We start from the raw sequence: 12,453 nt of genomic DNA, 5'->3' as shown, positions 1-12,453 counted from the left end.
AGTGTTTCAGTGACTGTAGGGTCAGGAAAAGGCCAAGCATACCAGGTTCTGCTGCATTTCACTGCCCTCTACAAAAACTGTGCTGTGAAACTTGTTTGTTATCCCCCCCATACACACACACACACAGGAAATATAGTCTTTCCTCAAATTTCTGGCAATTCCAGATTGTTTTTCAGATAAACAGGCACTGAAAAGTTTTTTTGGTATGTGATGACTTGTTGACTAGTGGGCCTCCCTTAGGGCAATGGATCTCAAACTTTAGCAGGCATCAGAATTCCTTGTTGGCTTTGTAAAAAACTCTGGGTTTTGGAGTTCACCCCTGAATTCTGATTCATAGGTCTGGCATGGGCCCAAGAATATACATTTCTGACATGTTCTCCAGTGGTGCTATCAGGTAGGGCCTGTAGGATAATGGACCTGCCTTTTCACTGGAATGTGTTCAGACTCCTCAGTCTTCTAGGTGTCCTCCTAGATGATATAAATCTGGTTGTTATCATTCCAGGAGTCTTGTGTGAAAGGGGACTTGGGTCTCTCCTTTTTGTATGGCAGACTTTGAGTCAGTCAGTCCCCCTAAATGGTGCCATTTCCTTATTTTCAATGGTGTCCCAGTTACACAAGTCTGGAGTCACTAGTTCATCCTGTTTAGAGAGTAAATCTCCAATCTTCTGCTAGGGCAGTGACAAGAGTGTTGCCTGGTGGAGGGGACCAGTACTGCCTGTTTTGGTCTCCTCCTTATGACACACCTTCAAAAGAAACTGGCAGCTCCAGTGGTTGAATTTGCAGTGGCTTTACATCTGCATTACTCAGAATTCTCCATCTAAGTCAGTTATTACTCATTTGTCTGCTTTTCATCTTCTAAATTTTGTTCTTTTTTGGGGGGTGGGGTGGGGATGGGGGTTGAACCCAGATGTACTCTACTGCTGAACTACATTCCCAGCCCTTTTTATTTTTATTTTTAATTTTTTTGTAATTGTAGAAGACAGCATGCCTTTATTTGTTTATTTATTTATTTTTTAATACAGTGCTAAGGATCGAACCCATTGCCTCACACGTGCTAGGCAAGTGCTCTGCCACTGAGCTACAGCCTCAGCCCTTTATTTTAAATTTTGAGACTGAGTCTCATTAAGTTGCCCAGGCTGACTTCAAACTTGCGATCCTCCTGACTTAACCACCCAAGTTGCTAGGATAACAGATGCATGCCACCACACTTGACCATTTTCTAAAATTTTGTAGATTTTTCTTATCTGTTTCTCTGCTTCTTTTTCCTTGGGAGCTTCAGTTTTTTTTTTTTTTTTTTTTTTTTTTTTTTTTTTTAGAAAGAGTGAGAGAGAGGGAGAGAGAAAGAGAGAGAGAGAATTTTTTTTTAATATTTATTATTTAGTATTTGGTGGACACAACATCTTTGTTTGTATGTGGTGTTGAGGATCGAACCCGGGCCGCACGCATGCCAGGCGAGCACTCTACTGCTTGAGCCACATCCCCAGCCCCTTCAGTTTGTTTTGTTTTGTTTGTTTGTTTATTTGTTTTGGTGGGGTTTTTTTGTTTTGTTTTGTTTTGTTTTTGGTACCAGGAATTGAAGCCCGGGGCATTTAATCACTGAGCCACATCTTCAGCCCCTTTTATTATAGAGACAGGGTCTTAGTGAGTTGCTTAAGACCTTGCTAAGTTGCTGAGGCTGGCTTTGAACTCATTATCCTGCCTTAGCCTCCCAAGCAGCTGGGATTACAGGCACGCGCCACTGCACCCAGCTTGCTTAACTGTTTCTTGAACATTAGTATGAGAGGCAGGATGATGCAGACTTTGGAGCCAGACTACCTGTTTTGTTTTTTTTTTTTTTTTAAAGAGAGAGTGAGAGAGGAGAGAGAGAGAGAGAGAGAGAGAGAGAGAGAGAGAGAGAGAGAGAGAGAGAATTTTTTTTAATATTTATTTTTTAGTTCTCGGCGGACACAACATCATTGTTGGTATGTGGTGCTGAGGATCGAACCCAGGCCGCACGCATGCCAGGCGAGCGCGCTATTGCTTGAGCCACATCCCCAGCCGAGACTACCTGGTTTTGAATGCTGGCTCTGCTACTTCTTAGCTGTGAAAACCTGAACCCAAGTTCTTTAAATGCTAATGATTCAGTTTCTTCATCCTTAAAATGGGGATCATCACCTACCTGAGTAGTGAGGATTCTATTAGTTAACATAATGAAACACTTCAAATAATCATGTAGTAAATACTTAGTAAGTAGTAGATTTTGTTGGGGGTACTGGGGATTGAACTACTTAGGGACACTCAACCAATGAGCCACATCCTCAGCCCTATTTTTTTTTTTTTTTGTATTTTATTCAGAGACAAGGTCTCACTGAGTTGCGTAGCACCTCACCATTGCTGAGGCTGGCTTTGAACTCATAATCCTCCTGTTTCAGCTTCCCAAGCCAATGGGTTTATAGGCGTGTGCCACCGTGACCAGGAATTGAGTCCAAGAGTGCTCTCATCCTCAGTCCTTTTTGGTGGGGGCAGAGAGACAGGGTCTCACTAAGTCACCCTGGCTGGTCTCAAACTTGATGTCCTCCTGTCTGAGCCTTCAGAGTTGCTGGAATTACAGGCACCACCAGCCAGTCAATAATAATTTTTTCTTAAGAGACAGGGTCTCACTATGTTCTGTGGACTGGCCCCAAACTCCTGGGCTCAAGTGACCCTCCCTGCCTTAGTTTTCCCAAGTAGCTGGAACTACAGGTGTCCATCACCATTCCTGACTTTTTAATAATTTAATGAAGTTTCTAGAGGGAGTGGAGATAAATGTGTATGTTCAATCTGCCATTTTGAATTGATTTTTAGTGCCTGAAAAATTTTGGCTGATTTTATCTGAACAGAATGTTCATTGCCTTAAAAAAGTTTGCAGACCACTTTATACTTTAGTAGCTTACATTTTAAATGTCAGAGTCTAAGCCAGAAGGGGAAGGCACTTGTTCAAGATCACAATTTGGATTACACAGAAATAGGGATAGACTCTAGTCTCTGAGTGCAGGATGAACTGTTCTTTCATACTTTCTTGTTATCTCGTCTGTGACAGTGACTGAACTGATTTCAGGGGCTACCATGTGAATTTGAATTAATCTCCCTCCATTCACTATACTCATGCTTAGCAACATATCATTTTTACTAGTTTTCCAAGATTTAGAGAGAGTGTGAAAGTGAACATTTGCAGACAAACCACATTCTCAAAATTCACTGCCAACACTTGAACCTAGACTTGATTTTTTTTAAATATTTGAAATTTAAATACCCAGCAAACCTATTGAATAGTTAAGCAGAGGCATGACAAAAAAGAGTAATACATTAGTTTTTTTTTTTAAATCACATTCTGTATCTGTGGTAATCTGAGTCTGTTATCAGGAAAAAAAAAAAAACATGGTCCTTTATCTTAAAGATTAGGAGGATAGTAGTGCAAGAATCCTTGGCAAACTTGCATCAGGCTTGGTCTAGATAGAGAGGCTTGTATCCATGGAAGTTCTCATCCCCTCTTTCCATTTCATCTCTTTTTCCCCTGGGCTAACAGAAGCCCAAGGCTCAGGCAGCATCTGTTAGGTTCATCTGTGTCCAGCTAGTTGGACAGACTTCCCAGATTCAAAGCGATCTGTAGCCACCAGGTTTTTGTGTTTTTTTTCCCACTCAACTTAACTCCCTTCCTTTTTCTATTTTTGTGAGAGCAGAATGGGAGCAGGATGATGTCACCAGACCTCTGAAAATTATTCACAAACTTATAATAAACTTAGAAGAGAGAGGAGATATGTGTGTGTGTGTGTGTGTGTGTACACATTCTTTATTTTGCGACCACTGCTAAATGGTTCCTGAAAGATCTACTGCCATCAATCTTCTCAGCATTTCTCCAAGGTCCTGCTGAGGTTTTTGAGCCAGGATCTGAGAATTTACCTCCAGAAGGAAAAGAATGGTATTAGAATAGTTTCTAATCCACTAAATCCAGGTACAGAATTTTCACATGAACTGGTTTCAAGAACTGCTCGTTTGAGTCTAGAGTCTTGCCCAATTTGTTTTCACAACCGGCCTTGTGATGAAAGAATAGGTGGAGAAGGATGTTAGGAAATGAAATAAGGACTTGTTGATGCATGCCATTTTTGTTGTGTGTACTATAGTGAGTTAGTTACACAGGGATAATTATAGAGCTAGAGTAATCATATTAAAAGTAGCCTGTATAGGTCCTCTATCAAAGCCACTCATTGAGAAGGTTAAAAAAAAAAAACCTGAGGCTTAGAGCTATTAAAGGATTTGCCCAAGGTACAAAGCTATATTTGATATTTGCTGAGATCCAACACAGCTGTTTTCATATTTGTGGAAGTAATGCTTTTATATCCTGTGTCACATTACTCACCTGCTCTGCTAATGGTATGAAGCAGAGCAGGGAACAGGACATCTTTAGTGTCATCTTTGAGCCTGGAGGGCAGTGATGGGTATGATTTTAGCTAAGAAGAGAATGCAGACCACTATTATACTTTAGTAGCTTGCATTTTATTTATTTATTTTTAAAATGTATTTATTCATTTTTATGTGGTGCCGAGGATCGAACCCAGGGCCTCATGCATGCAAGACAAGCGCTCTACCACTGAGCTATAACCCCAGTCCCAGTAGCTTGCATTTTAAATATCAGGGTCTAAGTCAGAAGGGGAAGGCACTTGTTCAAGGTCACAATTTGGATTACACAGAAATAGGGATAGACTCTAGTCTCTGACTACAGGGTCAACTGTTCTTTCATACTTTCTTGTTAACCTCATCTGTTCATGACAGTGACTGAACAGTATTGTCTGTTAGTCTTCTACACATGACTTCTTGACACCTTTTGATTTTTGAAGTGACATTATATTGGAAAACTCATGCTTCTGAATACTTGTTTGTTCATTTCTGGGTTTTACTACTGATTTTTCTCATGTTATTGTGTTCATCGTCAGCCTTATCTTTTGGTAATGAGCAGTTCGAGTGGAGAGGAAAGATATGCTTCTTAAGGAGCAAAGCACTTGTGATGTGAACTTCATATTCATAAAAATTCAGCTTTGATCTCTTTCTTTTTTTTTTTTTTTTAAAGAAAGAGTGAGAGAGGAGAGAGAGAGAGAGAAAGAGAATTTTTAATATTTATTTTTTAGTTCTCGGCGGACACAACATCTTTGTTGGTATGTGGTGCTGAGGATCGAACCCGGGCCGCACGCATGCCAGGCGAGCGTGCTACCGCTTGAGCCACATCCCCAGCCCTTGATCTCTTTCTTATTCAAATTATATTGTGGATAATGCTGTTAAATTTGGTCACTGATTAGGTGGATAAGAGAGCTTAATGCTGCCTGACATATGGGTGAGGAGAGAGTTGAAGATGCAGGCTGGGAAATCTGTTACTAGCAGAGCCACATTCATGAGCTCACCCTTGGGCTTGGCTGGGTGAATGTGAAAAGCCTGTGTTTGGGGATGCTTCTTACATAGACAATTCCTTTATTGTTTTGTTCATGAGATTCCTTTGCTTGCCTTATAGCCCCATCTAGTTTAGCCTTATAGAAAAGGAGACCACATTGTTTTTCTAAAGGTGTTATTTCTAGCTACAGCTAATTTACAAGCATGATATTACCTTCCTACTAGGCATCTTGATGCCATTTTGGCATGGCACCAGCCAAATTCCCTGTGGTTAGCTTAGGATGACCTTAGGAAGAAATCCTAAACAGCTGACTACATCACTGCTTCTTCCCAGGTGGGGACAAGAGGAGTGAACTAAGGTATGTGGTATGAACTAGAAACTGGCAAACATACTAAATATTTTAGGATTTGTGGGTAATATAGTTTTTCTTATGACGTAGCTTTGATGTAGTGCAAAAGCTGCTATACACAGTATATGAATGAATGGGTGTGGCTGTATTCCAATAAAACTATTTACAAAAACAACTGTAAACCAAACCCAGTTGACTATAGTATACTGACCTCTGTTATATTTCAATATGGTCTTTGGGTTTTTTTCATATTTTATTGGTGCATTATAATTACACATAATAGTGGGATTCTAACATATTCATACAAGTACATAGTATTACAGTATAATTTGCTTAATATCATTCCCCAGTATTTCCCCTTTCCTCCTTCTCATTCCTCCCCCCTGGTCTCTCTACTCCATTGATCTCCCTTAGATTTTCATGAGGTGCCCCCCAGTATATGGCCTTTGTAAAGTTTGTTTTGGGAGCAGGTTGCAGTACAGCTACTTTATTGTCCCACATAGCATCTAGGAGTTGGAAACATCTCTTGCTAAAGAGTACAGATGAGGGACTGAAGGTGTAGCTCAGTAGTAGAGTGTTTGTGTGATGCCCTGGCATCACTTCCACAAAAAAGTTAAAAAAAAAAAAAAAAAAGTTCAGATGAACCAGAAGAACTCTATTTCCAGACTACTTACTGCAGGTGATCATGTGACTCTACTGGTTGATAAATGAATAACCCACATAGGAGAGATTACTGTTAAATTTTGTGTCTCTGCTGGAGCTTGAAGCAGAATGTTTCCAAAGTGTTAACTAAAGACACCATGTTCCCTTTTTGTCTCAGTTGAAGCTGAGAATGCTTAGGTGATTACAGAATGGTAGGCCAGAAGAATCCTGTGTTCTAGTGGAACAGACCATTTGCGTTCAGGGCCTTGAAGGTAAAGATCAGAGTTTAGGCTTTTGATAGAAATAAGTGAAGGATCAGTAATTCAAATGTGACCCAGTATAGTGGTATGTCTGGGCAATATATTGATAATCTGATGAGAATACAAAAATGCTTTTAAAAAATAAGCTCAAGAACAGAAATGTTCATTGCAACATTATCCACAATAATTAAAAGGTGGAAGCAGACCAAGGGTCCATCATCGGATAAATGGATAAACAAAAATTGTATGTATAGTTATTGTACATAGATAAATACACACACACACACACAAACACACACATACACAGAGTTGACTGTTAGCTTTAAAAAGAAAGGAAATTCTGACACATGCTACAACCTGGATGAATCTTGAAGATATTATGTCAAGTGAGGTAAACTATTCACAAAAGCACAAATGTTCTATGGTTCCACTTACATGAGGTACCTAGAGTAGTCAGATTTACAAAGACAAAAAGTAGAATGGTGGTTGCTGGCATCTGGGAGGAGAGAGAAATGGGAAGTTATTATTTTATGGATGCAAACTTTCATTTTGGGAAGATAAAAAAGTTCTAGATATGGATGGTGTTGATGATTATAAGAACAAGATGAATACTAATGCCAGAGAACTGTATACTCAGAAAAGGTTAAAATGGTAATCTTATATTATTAATATTTTATCACAATAAAAAAGGGAGAGATAATAAGCTCAAGAAAACTTGTTACCAGGTGGACAAGGAGATTGCTTATAGTGCTTTGTGACACTAAAAACCAATTTGTCTCTGGATCTAAACACACTGATCAGAAACATGTGATACTAAGGAGTAATTTTTCCTACTCTGTATTTTCTGTAGCATATTGCCTCAGCTGTTAAAAGCCAAATTGAGGGGCTGGGGATATAGCTCAGTTGGTAGAGTGCTTGCTTGCATGCACAAGGCCCTAGGTCTAATCCTCCAGCACCACACGTACACACACACACACACACACACACACACACACAGCCAGATTGTATTAACTCAGTCCTACAGTTGTAATTCATATTTTTATTCTCTTATTTACTTGTTTGTATATTTTTCCCAGACTAGTCTTGAACTTTCAATGCTTCTGCCTTAGCTTCCCTATTAGCTGGATATGCAAGTGCATGCCATTTATAAATAGTATAAGTTGCACTTATTTATAGTTGCACTTCAATTGGTCATTTAAAAGGAATTGGCTTCTGAGAGATAACATATGTAAGTGCTTCACACATGTTGTGAGCCTACTTTTCTTGACTGATTTGTAAAATCTAAATGTCACGTTACCTTGGCAGAGCTGTCCTGTGACCAGACATGTGACCATGTATGCTAACATTTCTTCCAAGTGAAGGCTTATTGGCATCATCCACACATTACAAAGCTTTCAAATCTGTATTTCTATGCCTTATTTTTTTTCTCAAGCAGTAGAATTTAATTTAATCCTCATACTCATGATGTCTAAAATGAATCTTCTTGCCCTTCTAAACATCTCTTGTTTTCTTTTTGTAAGGATGACACACCTTTCATCTAGTCATGTGTGATTAAAACTCTGGAATTGGCTTTGGCTCATCCCCTCTCTTTTATGTATATCTTGTGACACTTATCACAATAGTAATTACATAATTATACATAGTTTTATAAACTCCAGAAGAGCAGAACTGCGACTGAATTATTTACTGAGGAGGCTTTATAATAGATGATCAGTAAACCTGTGTCCTAATTGAGATCCTCTTCACCTTTTACCTAACCCAGGAATCCTTTAACTTTACTAATGTGTTGAGAGATTTCTTGTTAACCCTGTAGGAAAAGATCCTTGTGCAGCCAACAAGTTGCTTTTTTCAGTTTTTTTTATAGGATTTTTTTTTAACAGAGACAGAGAGAGAATTTTTTTTTAATATTTATTTTTTAGTTTTCAGCAGACACAACATTTTTGTTTGTATGTGGTGCTGAGGATCGAACCCGGGCTGCACGCACGCATGCCGGGCAAGCGCGCTACCGCTTGAGCCACATCCCCAGCCCCATTTTTTCGGGTTTTCTCTGATCTTGTTCTCCTACTCTTAGCAGCTTCACATTTCACTTTGGTCAATGGAACACTGAAGATCTGGATACAACAGTGAGCAGAGTATGCCACATCTTTGTGAATGTGAGCTTACATTCTAGTGGGGCAGCAGACAATAAACAGAAAACTTCCGCTGTGAAAAGTGCTATGAAGAAAAATAAAGCTGGATAATGGGCCCCAGAGTGCTATTTTTTTAAATATTTATTTATTTTTTTTAGTTTTCAGCGGACACAACATCTTTGTTTGTATGTGGTGCTGAGGATCAAACCTAGGCCGCACGCATGCCAGGCGAGCACGCTACCACTTGAGCCACATCCCCAGCCCTCTGTCTGGTTCTTGAAGGAAATTCTGTGTAGAGTGAAAGTCAAAGGTTACAGACTTGTCAGGGGAGCAGCTGTTGGTGGTTTTATTTTATTTTTTAAAATATCTTTATTTATTTACTTATTTGTTTTTATGTGGTCCTGAGGATCAAACCTAGGGTCTCACACCTGCGAGGCAAGTGCTCTACCACTTAGCTACAGCCCCAGCCCTGTTGGTGGTTTTAAAAAGTAAAACTCATCTTTTTTTTCCTGTCTATGGACTAGTCCTATAAGTCATCAAGATCTCTTGGAGTAGTGGGAATGCAGGAGCGGCAGGTGGTGGGTAATTTTCTATAGGATTTAGGAAAGGACTGCTGATTTAACTAAATCTCTGATTATTCTAAGCTGCTCATAGAAATCTGTTGCTGTCCCTGCTGTCTCAGACACAAGAGGGAGGCACTTAAGGATTCCTGTTATTTTTTTTTCTTTATATATTTTTTAGTTGTAAATGGACACAATACCTTTATTTTGTTTATTTGTTTTTATGTGGTGCTGAGGATCGAACCAAGTGCCTTCACATGTGCAAAGCAAGGGTGTATCTACCACTGAGCCCCAGCCCCAGCCCAAGGATTCCTGTTATTGATAGCCACTTTGGATCGACTTTTCTAGGATAGCAAATTGAGTATTTGCTATTCAGGGGCCTCCAAACTTGGCTGCTCTCTGCCCTTCTCCCCTAGTTGACTACTCATGATCTCCTACATCAGCTGGCTTTCTCTTCATAACCTGTGTTCTCCTTTTTTGGGTCTTTCCCCTAATTCTTTGGCTTGGAATATATACTTCGATGCTGGGCACAGTCCTCTACATGCTTCAGGGCTTCTTTTGTGTTTTCTCAAGGGGAGATAAATGACCAAACACTCCTCCTCTGTTCTCCTTAAACACTTTGCATTTGTATCTGTTTAACATTGTCTTTCACAAGTTTATACACCTGTCTCCCTGCCAGCCTGTGTATTTCCGTTTGGCAGAGGCACATGCCCTGTTCTGTCACATTGGAGGGTTGTATGAAGTTTCACCTCTCTGAGTACTGTTTTCTCAATGTTCCTCCAGGTGTAGTTAATCACTCCCTCTTCTCTTGTAGCATAATGGCTTATTTCTCTCAGTGCTTGGTAGTCTGTTTGAAATGTAGAATTTCAGGCCCTCCTGAACTAGAATCTGGTGCTTCTTACATAGTGTGCACACAAAGGTTTGATGAACATTGCCTTAGCATTGTGTTCCCCTTACCACTATTCCCTGTTCCCCTTACCACTGTGTTCAGACACAATGTATATGTGTTTTTCTTCCCCTCTTAAGGATGAACTCATGAAGCATGTGAACCATGTTTTATTTAGTATAGTTCTTGGCATGTTTCAGGTGCTCAAAGTTGTTTGTTTGCTGAATGATCTGAAAGGGCTGAGATGCTTCTTCAGTCAGTCTACTGTAGAAGTGCATGTAATTCTGCATGGTGCTTTGCTCAGTGCATGGGATTCCCTGCTATGGATAGGACTCAGTTTCTTTGGTGTTTATAAATTGGTGGGTGAGATGGATACTTATTAGTTTATAATGAGACAAAGCAGAGTGTGATACATTCTATAACAGCAGGTATCATCAGGGCCCAAGGAACCTTACACCAAAAGAATGACAGTTACATTTCAGAGGGTTTGTGACTGCTTTGGAAAGGATGGCATTTGATTGCTACCTTACAGGATGAGTAGGACTTTGACAGATAGACATAATGGGAAGAAGCATTCCAGGCTAGTAGAAAATCTATTCAAAGGCCCAGGAATGAAATTAACATGGTTTCTCAAGGAAGAAAGACATGGAGGAACAAGGTGGAAGGTGAGAAGGTGAGATTGGAAATGTGGGTTGAATGCAAACTGTGAACTTGAATTCTTATGGTGAGCAGTTTGAACTGGTAAAAAAAAAAAAAAAAAAAGAACATCTCAAATCCCTTGTTGGTACAATTCACTGTTCATTGATTTCTGAGGATTCTGCTCTCCCATCTTCCTCCCCCTTGTCCCATTCTATGTTGCTGAATATGGATGATGGGCAGTGGGGGAGAATTTGGAAGGGGTGGGTACAGGCCTAAATGTCTTAACCAGCTCTTTATGTGGGATTATTTGCCACAGAGCTTTTTTTAGTGTCAATTGGTTAGCCACTTCCTTTTTTAACCCCCTTCCTGACACTTACGCAGTGGGGCCCCCTAAAGCAGAGACCAAAACCCCATCAGTAGAGGGTTTAGACAGTGTGCTTTAAAATACTATCAAAACCTCAGAATGACCCTGGTATATTTTATTATACTTGCCATCAGTTTCCCAGCCCTACAGGTTTGTGAGGACTGATCATTTCTGCTCATGGATGGATGAGCATACCTCTGTCTATATTCTGGAATGGCAGGCAATCCATCAACATTTAAGGGGAAAGGTTACCTGCCCCCATTTCCTTACATGCCACCTTGTTAGAAACCCACCTAAGCAAGGTAAGAAGTGTAGCTTGTTCATTTCTATTTATTCATTTCTACTTACCTGGAAATCAAGCCCTCCACAAGTTGGCCCTAAGCCTCACCACCTTTTTCTTGAAACTTTTACTTCAGCTGACAAATTTCCTGTGCTTTGCCTCCTTTGAATTCCCACAATGACAGTTCCACTAGTCCTGAACTAGAAGGTCAACAGTTAAAAAAAAAAAAAAAAAGTGGTAAAATTCATCAGAAGTTTTATGACTTTTGTGACTTGTTTATCCTCAGATGCAGGACCAACAGGCTTTGGGATTCATTAAGTAAACTTTTGCATGAGGTGCTTTGTTAAGGGCTTGGATACAACCTGCCTCTCTGTGGGAAGAGTATTCAGCCTGAGAGAAGGAAATTCATTGGTGATGACATAATGTGTGCAGTAATGGAGTCTTGAGCAAGAAGGGGAGGGCTGCCTGCCTGGAAGTCAGAGAGGTCCTTCAGAGGAGGCAGCATTTGAGCTGGATCTTGAAGGATAAGGAATATAATTCACTGGGCAGAAAAATGGGGCATAAGGTTACAAGCAGAGGAATAGGGCAGTTTGGGGGATTGCCAGCACCTTAGAAGAGAGGCATGGAGGGGGACAAAACTGGGTGAAGTAGATTAGGACCAGCTTGGAGTTTGACCTGGCTTGTAAAAAAGTAGGGACCCCAAAATAATAGGGACTGAAATGGCTAGACTCAATTGTATGTGGTGTTGACTCATTCAGAAGCTTCATTTGTTCAACAAATATTGAGTATGAATTGCCAGAGTGTTCCAAGAAAAGTGAAGCATACGAAGATTGCTCCCTTGATGGAACTCCTGCTTCATTAAGAATAGATAAGTTGGTTCTATTAGGCTACCACCATTTGCTTTTGTCCAGGTTACCAGTGACCTCCTTGATATAGTTATTCTATG

The 12,453-nt window shown here is 40.1% G+C and overlaps 1 protein-coding gene across 4 annotated transcripts in view; it reads left to right on the top strand.

The window, feature by feature from the left end:
- The window catches only part of Klhl18 (kelch like family member 18), a 52,563-nt gene that overhangs the window by 1,912 nt on the left and 38,198 nt on the right, over window positions 1–12,453 (top strand). Inside the window, exon 1 of one of the 4 annotated variants that reach the window (XM_021731451.3) lies at window positions 5,355–5,756. The exons of the other annotated variants lie outside the window; for them this stretch is intronic. The gene's annotated coding sequence lies outside the window, so the exon portion shown is untranslated. Of the gene's footprint in view, window positions 1–5,354; window positions 5,757–12,453 lie in introns of those variants that run through there. 4 annotated transcript variants of the gene reach the window in all.

This window comes from Ictidomys tridecemlineatus, chromosome 2, assembly GCF_052094955.1.
Source record: "Ictidomys tridecemlineatus isolate mIctTri1 chromosome 2, mIctTri1.hap1, whole genome shotgun sequence".
NCBI lineage: Eukaryota > Metazoa > Chordata > Mammalia > Rodentia > Sciuridae > Ictidomys > Ictidomys tridecemlineatus.
Note: the sequence above shows the minus strand (reverse complement) of the source record. Positions and strands in the feature narration are given on the sequence as shown.